The sequence below is a fragment of the Tenrec ecaudatus genome, chromosome 8 (assembly GCF_050624435.1).
Source record: "Tenrec ecaudatus isolate mTenEca1 chromosome 8, mTenEca1.hap1, whole genome shotgun sequence".
Taxonomy (NCBI): Eukaryota; Metazoa; Chordata; class Mammalia; order Afrosoricida; family Tenrecidae; genus Tenrec; species Tenrec ecaudatus.
In genome coordinates this window covers 16,755,075-16,776,372 of record NC_134537.1, presented here as the reverse complement: position 1 = coordinate 16,776,372, position 21,298 = coordinate 16,755,075, and positions in this window count along the sequence as shown.

The following is a 21,298-nucleotide window of genomic DNA, read 5'->3' as shown; positions in this document are numbered from 1 at the left end:
TGTAGTTACTTACTAAAACAATAAAAGCCTTATGATCTTTTCAATACTCTGGAGTTTATAATTGACATAAGGCCAGAGTTGCTTACACATAATGGAGACTTCAGGGTATATAGCTTTAATTTTTCTTTATTTTCTTTTTTGGTTTGTTTTGTTGGCTACCTCTCAGGCTTGTGTTTCATGTCGTTTTATCTTTAACTTGGTTTCCTTATTTTTAGGCCATTCTGATCATTTGTTTTGCACTTTCTCTTGCTAAACTGTGCTTGACCAGATGTACTGAATACAACATTGAATTCTATGCCTAACCAAACTCGTTTCCATCAAGTCAGCGCTGACTCCTTTGCGCCCTGCCCCACCCCCAACCCCCATGGGTTTCAGACACTGTAATTGTTTATGGGAATAGAAAGCCCGGTCTTTTTCCTGCATAGTTACTAGTGCTTTCAAACTGTTGAGCATGTGATTGCTGCCCAGTGCTTAACCTCTATAGCACTAAGGCTTGGAGGTGGGAGTTAAGGTGAGGGAGGAGAAGGGGCAAATATATATTTAAAAAATCATTTTATTGGGAGCTCTTACAGCTGTTATAAAATTCCATATATCAGTTGTATCAAGCATATTTGTACATATGTTGCCATCATCATTTCCAAAACATTTTCTCCTGAGCCCTTGGTATAAGCTCCTCTTTTGTCCTGTCCCTCACCAAGAGAAGTTGCAAATATTGGGTAACAGCATAATAGATACTAAAAACTGCTATTTCATTGACAGAGTGAGTCAAATAGATAGGATAATATCCATAAGTACTTACTCTAAAGAATTAAACCTGCACTTTCAAATATTATCTGTGTATTTACATGTTAATAATTTAAAGAAAACAAAAACAGCTCAAAACATCATTTCCATTCTAATTAAAAGGAAAATAAAACCCAATTCCTGCCAAAATTTAGATGTATTTATGCCATCACCATATTATTAAACAGGGTTGTTACATTTTTGCCTCCCATATTTGTAGCAGATCCACCAGGAATTTCCATAATTGAGTTTTTCCTTGCAAAATACACTTTTAATTTGTGCTAACTCAAAAATAAGTGAATGAGTGACAGAGGAATTACCTATGCAGCTAGGATGCAATATGGTTAATTTCCCCCAAAGGAACTGTCCACTATGCCAGAAACAGCTAAATAATTAAGATAAAAAGATAAAGAATGCACACACCTGTTGTAAGTAATCTGCCAAGTGAATTTTAGTATCAAAAGCTGTTTCCCTGCAGTGACTGCAAAGAAAAGAAGTTATTTAGGAATATCTTAGTGTAATGGGTCAAGAAACCAAACATAAAGCACTATATAGTCTTATTGACTTGCTAATTTTATAAGTTAAATTACAAAAATGCTGTCTGATTTCTCTCTTACCAAATACATACTCAATCAAAAATTAATTTAAATAAGTATTGAGAATAAATTCTTCTTCCTTAATTTTCTATCTTTTCTTGCCTTACACAACAAGCAAGAAGGGTCATATACAACCCTACGGAGCAGTGCTTCTGTGATTCCCATGGGGTGAGTGGACATGAGTCAGAATAGACCTGGCAGCAATGGGATTGGCATCAATGAAACACCATCTCTGAGGCTGAAAATTTAGGTAACCAAAAAACAAATTCACTGCCAGGGAGTTGATCCTGACTCATGGTATTCTTATAAGACCAGGTTTCCAAAACTGTAAATCTACATAGAAGTTGAAATCCTCATCTCTCTCCCCACAAAAACCTGGTGGTTACAAACTGCTGACTTTATGGTTAGCAACTCAACATGTGACTCCCCGCCCCCACCCCCAGTACACCACCAGGGCTCCTGATAGTTCACGTAAGAGGATGTAAAATTAAAAGAACTACCATTGTGTTAGTCTGGGTCGACTAGAGAAACAAATCCAGGGAGATTCATATGTGTATAAGAAAGAACTTTATATACAAGAGCAATTGAATATAAAGAAAACATCCCAGCACAGTTCCGATCAAGTCCATAAGTCCAATATTAGCCCATAAGTCTGATATCAATCTACAAGTTCCTCTTCAGACTCATGAAATACATGCAATGACTCTGAATACAGGAAGATCATAGGCCAGTGGGTGGGAGGTCTTGTGGTTCCAGTGGCATCGATAGCATCTCAGCGCTGGCAGGTGTCTCCATGTGACTTCTCCAGCTCAGGGCACTAGCGTAAGTCCATGTGTCTCCAAGGGGGACTGCAATGTCTCCAAGGGGGTGAGCATGTGTCCCACCTCAAGTGAGCTATGTATCGCCTTAGCACCTCCAAATGAGGTCATCAAGCTTCCAACTGATTGACAGGCTAGACCCCACCCCTTCACTCTTTAATCCTCTCAAATTGACAACAGACTATGTAACTACCACAACCATTGATACAATAGCTACTGAATTTGGGATCATGGTTTAGCATTTTTAATTTGAAGTAAGCGCCTTGGCTTCAACAAACTTTTGGTTCTATGGGACACATGATAATCATGAGGGCATATTATGAAGTTCTAAGAAAACCTGAAAGATGCTTTAATATGTAAGTGTCAGGTAAATGCAAGGGGCAAGAACTTATGGTTTTTTGGTTTTTGTTTTTTTTCCATCATAACAATGTGCCTGTTCATTCTTTGAGGGTAACAAGGCTGTCCTGTGAGAATCTTGCTAAGACATCTTACCTCATCCATCAAACAGAACTGATTTTGCCCTTTCCTAAATCTTTGCCCAAAACTCACTCTCATTGAGTTGATTGCAACTCATTGTAATTCTGGAAGGAACGTGGTATGAGCCTCTCAAGGTTGCCCTAACTGTATGTTTGACATGTTTAAATAGTAGGGAAGGTAATTCATTTGAAAAGGATTATGGAGACAGAAACAAAGCTCTCCGAAGTGGAGACGGACATTTTCAGACTTGGATTGAGGATATACTTACAAAAAAAGAGCTTCATGTTTTGTCATTTTGTTTATTAAAAATTTTTATGTTTTAGCAGTACTCTGACTTAGCTTCTAATACAAGAGAGTAATAAAATTAAATAAATATAACTGTAATGGACATTTAGAAATGTGATAGAGTAGAAGCTTTATAAAAAGTTTTCTACAAACTTTGAAATATAGTATAGTTTTCTTTGCCTTCCTACAGCATAAAACAAAATGAATTTTTAGTTATTGTAGTTGTGTAGACAGAAGTGAAATTATGATGTATGCTCTGAGCTTCCCAAAACATTTTAACACCTCTACAACCTGTCGACACATCGAGTCACAACTGTTATCCAATAGTTATAACATTCATGCCTTTCTTGTGTACCTTGACAAGGAACAAGAAAGGTTAAAAAATTGATTCTTTTGAATTATGGTAATGAAGGATATACCCTGGAGTGCCAGAAATGTGAGCAAATCTGTGTTGGGAGAAGTTCACTGAGGATGTTCCATAGAAATGAAGATGGAGAGACTATATGCTGCAGACGCGTTATCAGAAGGGACCAGTCCTTTTAAAAACAACCTGCTTGAGGGAAGAAAAAGAGAAGATTGAGAGTTAATTTCTTGAGGATGGGGAAGAAAACGTGGTTTGTTCATATGCACATGTCCAGCACAGTACTTAGTACTCCAGTTCTTAAGAAATCTCTTTCATCCAGCTTATTAAAGGCAGAACCATACAACAATGGGGTACCTATTGTTTGTAAAATAGCTACTGGCACATGTAAATAAATTTAAAATCTTAATTGTACTATGTGAAGAGGTGATACGATGAAGTAAGTAGTCATTACTCAAAAAGCAAACCTAATTAACTAATGAACAAAGGAACTTATAAAACATCTCCACTTAAGTTAATACTCTTCAATATAATATCTTTACTTCTTAGTACAATTTGCTATTGATCACAGATTTAATATTTGCTTAATCACATGTATTCATGCAAAATAAAATATATACACTATGGGAAAGTTAAGCCTAATATTTTATCTGTTAATATTAATGGTAATTATTTATTTTACATGATCTGTTCAATATTTATTTTAATAATGTATGTTAAACTTTAATATTTAGTCAAAAATATTTTATTTTAAATGCAAATCTATATTTTTAAGTAAGTCTTAAATGATATTTTGTTCCAATGAATATTAAAAGTGACAGGAGATAACTTGAATGAATTTTCTTAGTCCTTAGACAATTTGACATTAGAAATGTCTCTCTCCTAAGTCATTACATAAGAAACAGTGAAAGATGTTTAATGATTTTTAAAAATAAAATGGAATATAATTTTTCTACCTGAAATATTGTTCACTTCATGAAATTTAAGAGCCTGACTCCACTCACTCCACTCTGACATTTGCCAATCAATTTATCCTAGTGTGAAGATGTACATGTTGCTGTGTTGTAGAAAGATACATCACTAGTATTTTTTACATAAGCAGGGCCATGCATGGTAGATGTTTCAGCTTAGCTGCCAGACTAATACAGACTCAAAAGAAAGACTGGGAAATTTACTTATTAAAAAATTGGCAGTTGAAACCCTAATGATTAGCAGAAGGCGGAAGGACTTCAGCTTTGGGGACAGTCATTTGCGGATGTGGCACAACTGAAAGTGAGGGGCAAAAAGGTGATGGCTTCTATGTTGCAATGATGCTATAGCAGGGTCCCCCAAAGTGAGCAGGTTTCATCACAGCTTCCAGATTAAGAACAGATGATGAGCAAGGACTAGGCTGCCTTCTTAGGAGGAATTAACAATGGAAATAATTATGGATTGCATTAAGACATTGTCAGAGGCTAAAAATATAATAAATAGGAGAACATCATCAGAGAGAGTGCCAGATGTGCCTCAGCGGTTGGAAGGGACTCAAAATATGACTGACGCAGAGGTGTCTTTTTAAAGACAGTTGACCATAATGATGTGGACGGAGTAAGCATGGGGGAGTAAAGCCTTCAGACTAAAATCTTTGGGAAGTTCATTTTCCAGTGGGACACAACTCAAAATGAGAAGAAATAACTGTGAATATCGAATAATAGCTGGAAATTGTAATGTACAATGTAAGAATCTAGAAAAATTTGAAGTTGTCAAACAAGAAAGGGAACACATAAATATCAATATTCTAGGCCTTAATCTGAATTTGAGTGACAATGGCCATCTTAATCAGAAAATCACTATGCAGGGAATGGCAGATTGAAGAGGAAGAGAATTACATTTATCTTCAAGAAAGACAAAAGTTTAAGGTCTAGCTCAATATGCAATGTTACCTGTGATAGTACCAGCCTGCATACAAGGAAATCCAGTCCATACAACTATTTACATTTATGAACCAACCACTAAAACTAGTTGATGTAAACATGAAATAATTACACGTACAGCCTGAAATTGATAAAACGTCATCAAAATGCAGGGATGATTATTGGAAATTGGAATTCAGAATGTGGAAACAAAGAAGGAACAGTAGTTCAAAAATATGGTCTAGGTGATAGAAACAAAGCTGAAGATTGCACGATAGAATTTTGAAAGACCAACAATGAGCCCGTAATAGATATATGTGGGTTTCCCCAACTGGAATACACGGAAATCAAATTGACCACATCTATGTGAAGAGACATTGGAGAAGCTCAATGTGAGCAGTTAACACAAGGCCAGAGACTGATTATGGAGCAGACCATCAATTGCCCATATGTAAGTTCAAGATGAAGCTGGAGAAAATGAAAACAAGTCCACGAGAGTCAAAATATTACTTTGAGTCTCTCCCACATGTATTTTGAAACATCTCAAAAGCAGATGCAAGGTATTGAATACTAAAAACAGAAGACCTGATGAGCTGTGGGATGGCATCAAGAATATCATACTTTAAAAAAAAAGAATATCATACTTAACTAAAATAAAAGGTCATATAAGACAGGAAAGAAAGAAAAGACAGAATGGATGTTTGAAGAGACTCTGAACTAGCCTTTAATCATAAAGTAGTTAGGTAAATGAAAGGAATTATGTAGCAAAAGAGTTAAACAGAAAATTTCAAAGGGCACCTTGAGAAGACAAAGTAAACTACAAGGAAATGTGCAAAGATCTAGAAGGAAGAGCACATTCAGCACAACTCAAATAAATAGAATTTAAGTCAAAATTCAAGCCTTAAGCCACAATACTGGGAGATCCAATGGACAAAATGTTGAATGGTGCAGAAAGTATCAAAAGAAGATAGAAAAAATATAGAATCACTGTACCAAAAAGAACGAGTTGACATTTCACCATTTTAGGAGGTAGCACATGAACAAGAATCACTGAAGGAAGACATCCAAACTGCACTGAAGGCATTAGCTAAAAGCAAGCCTCCAGGAATTGACAAAATACCCACTGAAATATAGCAACAAGCTGATGAAGCACTGAAACCACTCACTCATTTATGGCAAGATATATGGAAGACATCCACTTGGTCAACTGACGAGAATAGATTTGTACCCTTTCCAAAGAGATGTGACCCAATATAATGACTACATTATAGAGCAATGCTATGGATATTGCATGCAAGTAAAATTTTGCTGAAGCTCATCCAAGAAAGATTGTAGCAGAACATTGACAGGGAACTGTCAGAGGTTCCGGCCAGGTTCAAGAGGACACGGAACAAGGGTTCTCATTGCTGAGGTCAGCTGGATCTTGTCGGGAAGTAGAGAATGTCAAAGGTCTTCGTGTTTTGAATGTGCAAAAGAATTCAACTCTGTGAGAAGAATGGGAATTCCAGAACACTTCATTGTACCCCTGAGAAAGCTGCACGTGAATCAAGAGGCTGTTATGCAAACAGAATGGAAATACTGCCTAGTTTACAGTCAAGAAAGAGGGGTGTGTGTCAGAATTTCATGTACTCACCATACTTATTCAATCTCTATGCTGAGCATAATCCGATATTCTGGTTTATGTGAGGAACACAGCAACATCAGGATTGCTGGAAGACGCATTTATAACCTGCTATATGTAGATAGCACATCTTGTTTGCTGACAGTGAGGAGAACTTGAAGTACTTGCTGATGAAGGCTAGGAATTGCAAAATCCTTTCAACTAGACCCATAGTTAGCATCATGAGAAGAAAAGAAAAGATTGAAGTTGTCAAGAATTTAGTCTTGCTTGAATCCACCATCAATACCCTTGGAAGCTGCAGTTTTCAAATACCTCATGTGTATGTGAAAGTTGGACATTGACTAAGAATGAACAAAGGATACTTGTATGCTTTTAAATTATGGTTCTGGCATAGGATACCGAAAGGACCAGGGATGGCCAAAAGTCAAAATCTGCCTTCGAAGAAGTCCAGCAAGAGTGTTCCTTAGAGGCAAGTATGGTGAGTCTTGGTCTCATGTACTTTGGATATCTTATCAGGAGGACCCAATCCCTGGAGAAGGACGTCATGCTTGATGAAACAGAATGGCAATGAAAAAGAGAAAGATGGAGTCACACGGTGGCTACAAGTGTGAGTTCAAGCATTAAAACATTATGAGAATGGCAATGTCTCATTCTGTTGTACATAGGTCACCATGAGTGCGAGCACAGAACAAGAGCAACAACCATTAATAAATGGAATGTGGATGTATAGAATATGAACCTAGGAAAAATGGAATTCATCAAAAGTTAAGTGAAATGCATCCATTTTAAAAATGAATCTTTCAAGTGCTATTGTGCAGTACAGTGCTGTCAGTGATTGCATCTGATTGATAAGTCTATACAAAAGAAAAGTAATACAACTATTTTTCCAATCTATGTACCAACCACTTAGGCTAAAGATGAAGAAAATAACATTTTTTTCACTAATTTGTGAAGTGTTAGTTGATCAACATAAAACACAGATTGGTATGCAAATGTTGGAAACAAAGAAAAATCAGTAGTTGCGAAATAAAGCTTAGATGCTGGAAGAAACAATGGGAACCACATATTATAATTGTATAAAATCACTGATTTATTATTTCCAAATATATGTATTCTAAAACCATAAATGGCAACTCTATATACATAAACCTTACCAGATAGTATACATATTGGGATACCATCCACAGCATCTGTCAGAGGCAGGCCAAGGGTGAATTGTGGAATGGACCATCACATAGACATGCAAGTTCAAATTGAAATTGTAGAAAGATATTTATTTGTGTTTTATTGATAATGTAAAGTCATTCACCTGTGTGGGCCATAACGAACTCTGGGTAACATAAACAAAGAGAATCCCAGAACACCAAATTGTGATCATGCAAACCCTTTACATAGACCAAAAGGCAACCACGTGAATGAACAGAAGGATAGTAAACGGTATGTGTCCGAGTTGTATTCTTTGACCATACTTATTCAGTCGGCATACTGAGTAAATAATCTAAGAACCTAGACCACAGGAAGATGAAGGAGTAATCAGGCTTGCATGGAAGCTCTTTTCACAGCCTGTGATATGTAGGTGATACAACCTGCTTGCTAAAGCAGATAATGATTCGAGACTAAAGTACTCAGTAAGAGTTATAACTCAATATAAAAACAAAAACAAAAATCCTTACAACCGGAGCAGCAAACATCATCATGATAAACAGAGGGAAGATTAAATTTGTCAAGGATTTCTTTCTCCTTGTATCCACAATCAATGTTTAGGGAGGGAGTAAACAAGAAATCAAGCCATTGAACAAGTAGCAGTTGGCAAATCTTCTGCAGAAGACCTCTATATAGTTTTAAATAAAACATGTCACTCTGAGGACTAAGGTGTGCCTGACCTAAAACATTGCATTTTTAATTGCCTTATATGCATGTGAACGTTTGAAAATTAATATGAACAGATTAAGAAAAGAAGAAAATGATTGCATTTCAATTATGGTCACAATAAACAATATGGAATTGCCAGGGACTGGTAAAGAACAACAACAAAAATCTGTCTTGGAAGAAGTTCATCCAGAATTCTTCTTAGAAGGGAAGATATCAATCTTCCATCTCAACTATTTGGGATATATTTCCAAGAAGGACCAGTTCCTGGAGAAGGATATCATGCTGGGTAAGATGGAAGGTCTGTGTGATAGTCAGATGATTTTCTATCAGCTAGACAGTCCTGGCCAAGAGTAGAGACAGACCTGTCCATCAGGTCACAGTCTGATGGTCCTTCCTTGGGCATGTGGCCTTCTCATTGGAAGGACCTGAGGAACTTCCTTCGTTCTCTGTGCTCTGTTTTTCTGTGTCTGTGACTGACTCTGAAGCTGTCAGATTCCTGCCATGACATGCTTCCACCAACCTGGGATCCAGGCGACTCTGAACCCGCTGACCTGGGATCTTCATGTAGTCTATGTCATGTGGCTATGTGAGTCTGAAGAGGGACGAATGAACCATTCTCGGATTTATGGACTTGAGTGGGGCTGGGCTGGGATGCTTTCTTGATATAAAACTCTCTCTCTTATGCTTACATGGCTGTCACTGGATGCATTTTTTTCTAATCAACCCGCCTAACACAGTCAGGGAGAAAGGGAGGAAAACCTTCATGGCACGATGAGTGGGAACCACCACCCTGGCATCTCATAACACCAACAATGGTGCCGAAGAAACGAAAACACACCCACAAGAGTCCAAGTCTGATCTGGAATATATCCCATCGGAACTTAGAGGCCATCTCTGGAAGATCTTTGACTCCATGATTAATAAACATTAAAGGAGAGATGAGTTGTGGGATGTCATTAAAGATAAGAAAAAGAAAAAGCTAATTTAAAAGACCAGAAAGAAAGGAAACACCGAAATGTATGTGAAAGAAACTCTGACATTTGCGAAAGCAAACAGAGGAAATGATGAAGTAAAAGAAATGAAAGGAAAATTTCAAGGATAGCTTGAGATGAGCGTGAAATAGTGAAATGTTCAAGGATTTGGAGTGGGAAAGCCACAAGGGGAAAACACTGAATTTCTCACACCAAAAGAACTAAAAAAAAAAAAAAAAATCAAGGAAAAATGGAAGGATGTGATGGGTTAACTGTTGAGCATCGAAGGAAGAAAGACAAAGCATCACTGTACTGAAATAGTCAACACTCAACCATTTTAGGCCAAAAAGGGCTGGTGTTGAAGGAAGAAGTTGGAGCTGTACGGGAGGCCAAACCCTAACTGAACTCAGTGTCATTCAGCCACTGCCAACTCATACAATAGGGTAGGCAGTCCCCGGTGTTTCCACATTGTAACTGTTTACAGGAGTAGAAATGTGTAGAAATGTGTAGCCATTACGCTGCTAGGGTTCCACTGGATAGTGCACTGCAGGTATTACTCAAAGAACACACCCAGGAATTGCCAGAATGCCGACTGTCCAAATGAATGGTCACATTTGAAAGTGCTTGCCCAACTATACCTAGGAATTTGGAGGACCGCTAATAGTTCGGTCTACTGAAAGCAATCCACATTTGCGCTTAAGAGTAATTTTTTTAAAAAAAGTAATGTAATGTAATGCTTGAATTAACCAACCATATCATTGATGTCACTTGCAAGCATGCACTTTGCTGATGATAGTTCTTCATAACAGTGGCTGCACCTTATATTGTGACCCTGATCAGGGCGCTGGTTGGTGGTAGCCAGACACCCCCAGCTCTTTTGGTCACATTGCTGATTGTGGAGACTAGACTGCAAGTCCAGGAGAGGCTTTTGGACTAATTGTTTTCTTGAGTTATATTTTTTCCTCACTCTAATTTTCTCTGAACAAAATGAAAATTTTTAAAAAAAGTATCTTAATGACCATGCATTAACCTGTATTACCTAGCAAAACAAAATCAGTGTTGCATATAGGTATAAGAAACACCTTTATCTCAAGAGGTAATTTTATATCAAGAAGATAACCCCAATGAATTAAGCTCAGGTCCATGCTAGCCAGGGACCCTCCAGATGCCCATAGTGCTCCCATCGTCAATGGTACAGAAAGGTGAAGCAGGGAGATCACAGAGTCGCATGAATCCAAGTTTGGTGGAAACATGGCCAACAGCTCTCCAGGTAAGCAGCCCACATGGAGGCAGACACCGACTCCTAGGGATGAGGAAGGTGAAGGAACAAGAGAAGAAAAAATTTCTCAATAGCGCTCTTATATAAAAGGCCATACCCACAAGGAGGCACCATCAGGCTTTGACCTGATCAATAGGAAAGATCACCCCAACACTTTCACACTGGGTCAAGTTGATACAAAATTTAATCACCACAAACTGCTTGTAAACTCTCAAGATTCCAGTTGCTACTTGTCAAATTAAGACATACATCATCGCTTTTGTGGACTACATTTTGCCAATTGATCTACCTGTTCCAAAATACGGTGGTCCTAAGTGCCCAAGATGGCTGAATTTTTCCCTTAATATATTTGGTTCTCGTTAAGATGTTTTCAAGACTCTGTATTCCTATATTATATATAATATCTTTTAATTTATAGCACATACAAAAATATATTTAGAGATATCCTCTATCAAATACATATATACTTGTGTGTATTTCTATTCAACTTCCCATATTTTCTGCTAGCACATCTTTCTATGTATCTACTTGTAAATGTTGTTTGTTCATACTATTATTATGAGATCATATGTGAATTGTATGCTATTTATTTTGTATGCCTCCCTCTGATTTCTTTTTCAATTTGTCAGATATATCTGTGTATTGGGTAAAAAAATGATTAAGAACTAGAATTCTAACCAGAATGTTTGAGATTCAAATGTACAGGGGTTCAGATGAGTCAGAAACATGGCCAATATAAACAATAAATGCTACTAGAATATAATATAATGTACAGTATGAAGGCAATGGCTCCTACATCATCAATTGCCTGCAACATATGTTGGCACATGCTAGTGTTTAATGAATGCTTATTATATAAATAAACCAATAAAGAGATGTGTAATAGTTAAGGTTATTGTGCCAACCTTGATGACAAACACATGAGATTAATTGAAGGTCAGAGAGATAAAAAGCTCAGTGAGCCTCACCTTTCTAGTTCTTGGTCTCGCTCTCTGATGGTCACACCAGGGTACAGGTGCCTTAGCCAGTTCCCTGCTTCAGCTGGCAAGGCTCACTTCTTGCAAGACATCCCTGAGGAGAAGCCACATGCACCTACCCTGATGCAGCCCTGGGTGCTGGAGTAGTGGCATGGAGACCCCTGCCAGCACTGAGCTGCTTATACACTCACTGATTCAGCTTTCCTCCTGCATTCAGTGTTATTGTGTGTGTTTTGTGAGTTTGCGGATGACTTTGTAGTTTGGTGTCGGGCATATGGGTTAATGTTGGACTTATTTGCTTGGACAGCACTGGGTTGGGATGCTTTCTTAATGTACACTTACCCTTTATATAAAACTGTCATATATATATATATATATATATATATATATATATATATATATATATATATATATATATATATATATATGAGAGAGAGAGAGAGAGAGAGAGAGAGAGAGAGAGAGAGAGAGAGAGTTTCTGTGGATTTGTTTCTCTAGTCTACTCAGACTAACACTAGATGTTATATTTATTCATGGATAATAAAAAGATCAGTGTTTTTTCACTAAAGAAACAACATGTTTTCACAAATCTTGAAGTACAAAAATCCAAATAAGCAACTCTACAACAAAAATAGAAATAAGCAAAAATTACCTAATGGAAATAGGTATATGCCAAGTGTGTGCTACATACACTTGTCAGTAGTTGATATATGCATTTACAAAAATACAATCCATGAATTCTTCAGAAGCAATTTTTTCCTAGAGTTAACATATTTTTGAAAACTAGTAGCTTCATTGTATATTGAAATATGTGAGTTAGCTAATTTTTCACTTGTATTTCTACTCAAGAAGCATGAAATTCCCTGAGATGCATTATTTTCTTTGATCAAAGTTAAAATAATTTGAAAATCAGAATGGAATATGGTTGTAGTTTCCTTTTTTAGATTATGCAGTATGAAATGGTACTATCCGAAGGAATGATGATCAAGAACCATAAAAGTAGTATAGTATCTGATTCTGATATAATAATAATCTATTTCCTTATCTGGAAAGTGTACTAGGGCCATTGCACTGTCCAGAATCAAGGACATGTTTCATTTTGAACCATCTGAGGTAGGTAATGAGATAACTCAGGAAAAGCACTTGGCAGGTTTTAATTTTTTCCATAGTACATGCCCACCAGTAACACACATTAAATGCTCATGCCAACTGGCTTGATCATCTTCATGTTTTTTGTATATGGAGTCCCTGGAGACTGCAACCGTTAAGTTCTCAACTACTAGCTAAAAGGTTGGCGGTTTGAACCTACCCCCAGGTGGATTAAAAGACAAGTACGGTGATCTGCTTCTGAAAGGTGATATCCTTGGAAACCCTATGATGCAATTCTACTCTGCACTCACGGAGTCTACGTGAGTTGAAATTAACTCCGGTTGTAAATGACAAAAAACATTTCATGTAGACACAGATAAGAGAAATTCATCAGGATCTATATGGAAGCAGAGAAGCTTATTGTTGTGGTTGGAGAATTCCACTCTTCTAAGGAAAAGCCTTCAGAGGGCAGGGTGAGTCTTTGTGGACGTTGGGTAGAATCTACTAATGACTTCAAGCTGCCCGGTTATTCAGCGACTACTACATTGGTTTAAGGAACTTTAGCACACATCTCTGTGGAACAAGACACAAACGCAGAGGAAACCTGAAGAAGGAAGAGAAATGAACTATTTGCCCGAATGAACAATCTAGACTGTGCCTCACGTTGTTATTCCAAAGTAGAGCCAGTCTCTTTTCTTTCTGAAACCCTATCAGATTATACCTTTATAAACAACATCACTTTTTATATAGTAGTGTAGTTCGTTTTCCATCACAGATTAATTTGTAAATTTCTTAAGGGAAGGATGTGTGCTTTATTTTTCTCCCGTTTAAGCATGTGAGAAATAAACCCTACAATTTGGGTTGTGAAGTTTGTGGGCAGTTAGTGGGGTTTGTTGGGCAGTTTGAAGACATCAGCAGTTTGAATTCACTACCTGGAAGAGAGAAGAGGCCTTCTGAGAGTAAAGATGGAAAACCGTGGAAACCCCAACGTGCAGTTCTCTCCTGGAGGGCACTTTCAATCAGATTCTACGACATGGGAATGGCTTTCATTTTTGCTTTTAGTAATTAAGCCAAAACTAAAAAAAAAATTAAGTGTTTATTGATCATGGGGTATTTACAAATCATCTGTTGGTAGAAAATAAAGAGAAGAAAGGAGGGAGAAAAGGAAGTAAAGAAGGAATAAGTTCTAGTTACAGTTATTTTTATATAAGAACACTTTGATCTAAGTAGTTTAGCTAAGAGCTAAGTTTCCCTCCTGTATGTTCAGATCTTTAATTTATTTTAAGTCCACCCGAGGTAGGGATGCCAAGTATCCAGACACCAAATAACAGCTTTCATCAATAAAATGACAGCTTGCTCTAATGTTTATGCAATTAAAGGGGCTATCTGGAAGGCTTTGCTTTCGCCAACATGAAAGTCTTCTGCCTGGGTGACTCTGCCACACGTTCCAACACCCCGGCATGTGTCACACTGATCTCTTAAGAGTGCAGCAATTAATTCCAGGTGTCTCTTTGGGCAAAGGCATATTTCTGACTCATTTGTGAAATTGCATGTTTTCTAACAAGCCTCCTTGCTTTTCTACATTCAAAGGCAGTACACAGACTTACTCAGTAGCAGCAGCCTGCTATGGAACTCAGACTTTTCTAGCAAGTAGTTCTTGCAACTTTCAAGGGTCCCCGTTTTGGTGTATGTCCTTGGGTCAGTATTTCACCTTCAATATCCTCCCTATTTATTACATTTGAATTCAAACTTGCCCTCCATGTGATTAGACAAGGTAGTAGTTAATGGGTGGGACACGTGAAATAAAATACTGCAACAATCGGAAAGTCAATGCAAACTGCTAGAAGTCAGCTGTGTCAGACATGTCCCTCAAAAGGCTGCTTCGTCATCTTAGCATGTACAGGGACAGTTTTTGATGTTGTTGCCTAAATTGTTTGGAAGAAAGGAATACAGGAATGAATTGGATTGTAGATTGGATTGTGTGTATCCCCACCTCATGCCCCAAAATATGTGTTGTGAATGGCAACACTTATACCCATGCTAAGGACTACTAGTGGTACAGCAGTAAAGTCTCAGCTATTAACTGAAAGGTCATCAATTCAAACCCACCAGCCGTCCATGGGAGAAACCCGTGGCAGTCTGTTCCCTGAGATTTATTGAAAACTCCATGGGGCAGTTCTACTGCATGCCTACAAATGCATACATGCATACCACAGCTACATACATGTATGGGACTTCAATCCAATTCATAAATGAGGTTGTGCTGTTGTGTTAATGAGAAAGTACTGGTATAGGTTGTACCTTCAATCACTCTCTTTTGAGAAATAAAAATAGTGGACTAACTAAGGAAGCAAGCAGAGACAGGGAAAAGAGAAGTCGAATCATATGCCAATCATTAAGACTCCCAAGGAACCCAGGAGAAGTTGGAGGGACAAGGACTTTGCCCAGAACAGAGAGAGAAAGCGTTCTCCTGCCATCAGCATCTGGATTTCAGATTTCTAGCCTCTGCTTATGAGAGAATACATTTCTGTTTATTAAAGCTGTCTTCTGTTATACTTCTGTTATAGCTGCACTAGATAACTGAGACAAGCTCCTAGGAGAAAAGATAAAGGAAACAGTGCAAAAGCAAAAAGAAGAAGAAGAGTACTTTCAACCTCTTCCCCTCTCTTTTGAGATTTCAAGTAAACTTAAAAATAACAATATTGCATATTTTTAATTTGCCCTAAAATAAAACATGAGGAAACTAGAAACAATGAGATAATGAATTTAAATTAAAATGGATAAGTTCTTTCTTGGATTGCTTTTCTTTCTTTTTTCTTTCCTAACTTTGGCGCATAATACTTATTACTGGTAATTGTTTAGTTACTAGCAAAGAAGCAAAGAAAATCTTCCCTAGTTGCACAATGACTAGATGACAAATATCTATTGTTCACTTACTTTAGGGTATTTTCCATAGATCAATTAAAAATTTCTTACTTGATTAATGCTTCTATATGTGTATAAATAAACTAATTTGTCTTTGAACCATCGTTCTTTAAATAATAGTAGCTCAATAATTTTGAAGGTGTCTCCCATATAAATAATTTTTTCATGTAATTCAAACTATCAAAAACACTTTGACTATGGTTTAATTCTTAGAAAATTAGCTATACCATGTGATGTGTCTTAGCGTCTAACTAGCTCTTTCTTTTTTCTTAGATCATTGCTCGTAAGGTGATTAGGAAGAATGCTTCTAAATTTTTAACTCCTAAAATAAGTACTATTTTGGTATCAGAAGATATTTAATTTTTAACTTCAACACATTTGCTTTACTTCTAATATTTTATTCAGATGAAATTAATGTTAGAAAGGATTAACTACAAAATTGCAAATGGATTATTTGGATTTACAGGAGTCAGTAGAATGAGCTTTGCTTTTTGTCCTACTGGTGACTTCCAGACAAATTGTGTTCCCCCTCCAGACAGCATCATTTTTGTCAGTAGAAGGTTTCATATGGCTTAAAAGAAAAAGACTTCCAATTCTAATACGATCTGTGCAATTAGAAATCAGTCTTTTTTTCAGGCAATTTCTGAAACTAATAGAATAAGTTGGTGGGGACAGTTTTAATGGTTTTTAAGCGGACATTATCTGCAATGGGAAATCAAGCTAAGGTGCTGCTGAGCAGTCTTAGTTCAACCGCCCTCAGCACATTTTCAGAGGGAAGGTAGATCTGCTCTCCTAGATTAAGGTTATATTCTGGTATTTCATAACTCTTGTTCTCCCAGGCCCTGGCTAACTCATGTGTTTCCATTGTTTTCAGAAATCAAAATTCTGCTTAGACTCAGAGCTAAAAGGCTGATTGACACTTTTCCTTCAATTACATTCCACATTTCAATGTATCTCTTTAAAGATGTGTTAGTCTGGGTAGACTAGCGAAACAAATCCATGGACACGCATATGTGTATAAGAAAGAGATTTATATACAAGAGCAAATGAACATTGAGAAAACATCCCAGCCCAGTCCAGATCAAGTCCATAAATCTGATATTAGCCCATATTTCCTATATCAACTTATAAAGTCCTCTTTATACTCATGAAACACATGCAATGAGGCTGAATGCAGAAGATCACACGCCAGTGGGTAGAAAGTCTTTGGATCCAGTGTCATTGGAAACATCTCAACGCTGGCAGGGGTCTCTGTGGCTTCTCCAGCTTCTGAGGTCTGCTTGCATCCATGTGTCTTGTCTTCTTCAGTGTCTCCCAGGGAGTAGCAGAGAGAGAGAGAGAGAGAGAGAGAGAGAGAGAGAGAGAGAGAGAGAGAGAGAGAGAGAGATGCCTTCCACCTCCAAGGAGGAAGTACCAGATTCCCCAGAATTCTCAGGAGAAGGCCCTGCCCACAGAAGTCTCCTTGGCTATCTCCAGATTGACAGCCTAGACTCCACCCCTACACTTTAATCCTTAAATTGACACCATATTAGGGGACTGCCACAAAGGAAAATGACACACCCTTTTCTGGTTTGGGGCTACATCAAACCTAACAACTTAACAACTTCCTACCTCAAGGCAGGCTGAGATTCATTTCAGAAGGCACGTGGTATGACAGAAGTACAGGTGACAGCTTTGGCATGACTTTTTAAGCACTCACTAGTTTAGAAGGATGCTCTGGGATGAAAAAGAGGAAGAGCCCCTGAATGGAAGTTCAAAAAGGTGTTACAAGAAGGAAAAAAAAAAAAACAATTGAAAAGCAACTCTCTCTTTGAGTCATAGAAAAGTGAATATTCATTCAGGTATCATATAGTGCTCAAATAGTAACTGTATTGAATTTATTTAACTTTGCTTAAAGTCATTAAAGATATGCATGACATCAGTCAAAGTAGCAATTGTTGGTGTACTTGATGTTTTAGTCTGTATTCACTCAGCAAATCTCTGACTGCTTACTGAAAGAAGAATAGCAAATGTTTAAGGTGTGCTTATACCGAAGTACCATTCTAGGTGTTTTTTTACTAATTAACTCATTAAGAACTCTTTACCAACTTGTAGTTTTGAACAATAGTTTTTGAAGATAAGGAAACTGAAGTGGGAGGAAAGCAACTGCTTTTAAATCACATATGTAGTCAATGATGGGGCCTGAATTCTAATTGAGGCAATCTTGCCCCACAGCCGATAGTAACTTGTGTCACAGGGATAGGAACAGATGGTAAGTGATTCTGCTAAAGTAGAACCCGAGCTCTGGAAAGGAATTCAGTGATGTGCATGTACAAAATGCCCAGGATAAAGTCTCAAAGGACGCAGAGGAAGATATCATCAAAGATATTGATATTCGTGGATTCAGCACTGATGTCAAAGATACCTTCAAGGGTCTTACCTCCATCCCATGGATTAACAAAAAGCAGTTAAGGAAATCTAGGCATATAAACGATTAAGCTCACTAAGCCCGTGCGCGGCATTATGTTGGCATTGTGGAGAATCATCATGAAGGCACAGAAGGAAATGCCGTGAACTCTGTGGTAGAATAATAATAGACGAGGTTAGAGAATAATAGACGAGGATTTTGAGGTAAGAAGTAGAAAGTTTTTCAGGGTTCATGGGGAAGGGGAGAAGGGAGGGAAGGGGAGGGAAAAAAGGAAAAGTTGCTGATTCCAGGAACCCAAGCGGAAGGCGAATTTTGAAAATGATGAGGGCAACGAATGTATAAGGGTGTTTTACTCAAGTGATGTATGTATGGATTGTGATAAGAGTTGTATGAGCCCCAATAAAATGATTTATTAAATTTTAAAAAATGTAGAAAGTGCCACCCTGTTTGCTGAGAGAGTAAAAACACATCTGGCAAAGGCAAAGTACAGAAAGAAAATTCGGAGAAAACCCAGGCACATGTGAAAGCCTGGACTTCATGGGTTAAATTATGCATCCCCCAAGAACTACGCTGAAATCCTAGCTTCTTTACCTGTCAACATTCCCCCTTGGGGAAAGGGTTTTTCTTCTGTTACATTAAGGAGGTCATCTGAGTGAAAGACACCCACACATGTGGCAGGATCAGAAGCTGGAGGCAGGTGAATTTGCAGCACCACGAAGGCCAAGGTCGCTGACACCTTTAATCAGAGAAGGTCCATCTCAGAAAGCAGGCCCCCCAAATTGAGTCTTCTAAAACTATAAGAAAATACATTTCTGTTCCTCAAATCACACATTTCTTTTTTTTTTTTTTTATCACGGCAGCACTAGGAAACTAATACCCCTGGTCTATCTGAGAAGGGCAGGCCCTTCTGTTTGCTAGAGTAGCCGTGTGAACAGGACACCTTTTCATTATGTTACTTCGATATGAAGAAAGCTCACGAAGGAAAATAGAGGCAAGGCTTCCTTTTTCCATCTATATCCCTTCTCTGACAAACAAAAACCGTTGCTATAAAAGCAGGGAGGACTTGTTAAAACGGGCGTTATTGGCTACTGTCGTGACTGTTAGGGGTCATCAAGCTGGTCCCTGGTGATGATTCTGCAGACAAGAGAAAGAAGCTTCATCAGTCCTGGAGCAGCTCAGAATTTTTCTTAAGCTTGAGCACACTGTTGGTGTCGCTCCATCAGTCCATTTTATTGAAGGCCTTCCTCTTTTTCACTGACCTTGTATTTCATCAGGTCAAGTACAAAAAAATGACCAAAGTATGTGAAATGAAGTCACGCCATCTTCTTTTTCAAGAGGCCTCTGACTGTACTTCTTCCAATATGGCCTATTTTACAGTCAGCATCCGGCTCGGTATTGAACTTTTCCATTGCCTTTTCTCAGAGATGAACTTGCTTTGATGCCTGTGTTTTCTGCCTGTTGAGATTCACATGTATAGATTTGCCATGATGCTATTGAAAATTCTATTTGAAATGGGCAGGTCATTTTTTGGGCAAATTTTTGACATGCAGTCTCCAACATTGTTTCCTTTTTCCAACTAACAATACTTTTTATTTCCTACTTTTGCTCCATTCACCGGCAACTATCAATGCATTATAATTGCACATTTAATCAACTTCAAACTACAGATCATGTTGTTGTTAGGTGCCATTGAGTCAATTCTGTCCCATAGTGACCCAATGTACAACTGAATGAAACGCTTCGTCTTCATGCTCCATCCTCACAGTTGTTCTTGTGCCTGAGCACATTGTTGTGGCCACTGTGTCAATCCATCTCCTGAGGACAGCCTCTTTTTTGCTGCCCTTCCACTGTACCAACATGATATCCTTCTCCAGGGTCTGGTCCCTCCCAATAATATGTCCAAGTATGTAAGAGAATGTCTTGACAGCCTTGCCCTTAAGACCACTCTGGTTGTCCTCCTCTTCCGAGGCAGATCAGGTTGTCTTTTGAGCAGTCCATGGGACTCTCCATACTCTTCTCCAGCACCCCGATGCAAAGCCATCGATCCTTCTTCAGTTTTCCATATTCAATGTCCAACTTTCACGTGCATATGAGCGATTGAAAATACCATGACTGACGAAGACCAAGGATCGCAGCCTTCAGTATGAATTACGACTCAATGTAAAGAAGACCAACATCCACACACCTGGACCAATAGGTAACATCAAGATAAATGGAGAAAACGTTGACATTGTAAAGGACTTTTGTCTTGCTTGGACCCATGAATGTTGGTAGAACACCTCAATTTCTGCATCATTGGCTGTATGGTTCATACATAAAATTAAATAATAATTTTAATGGGTCTTCCTGGTAGTTGGATGGATATTATCCTAACACTTACAGTTTTGTGGTTCAAATAGGTCTTTAAATTTTCTTAATGGTGATGACCATGACAACATTCCTCTTCAATTTGTCATTCCCAACATAGTAAATCATATGATTGTCTGATTCAAATATAGAAGCTCTTGATAAGTTATATTATGTTTTCTCTAATTTTATTATTGAGTCATTTCTTCTGATACATGCTACATAATCATTTATTAATTCAAGCACTAAGGTATCAAGGATTATGTTAAAGGCAGCATATGAGGAGCCTTAAATGATATAAAGATGAACAATATGTAGACTCTCCTCTAGACAGTGACGTGTTCAAACCCGCTCCCGGAGTCTCATAGGAACCCATTGTGTAGTTTTTTTTTTCTTTCAATAATTTTGTGAATTATCTAAGCCCTTAGAGTTATTAAGGAGCCCAGTGAGTTTAGCAATGAGTGGTGAGCCCATGACATCTGTTCTGTGAGAGAAAGGTAAGACTGTTTGTTGCCAAAAAGATGTCTTGGTATCCATATGGAGATTTTCGACTGTGTCTAACAGGGCTATTAGGAGTGGAAACAGCACAACGGTAAAGA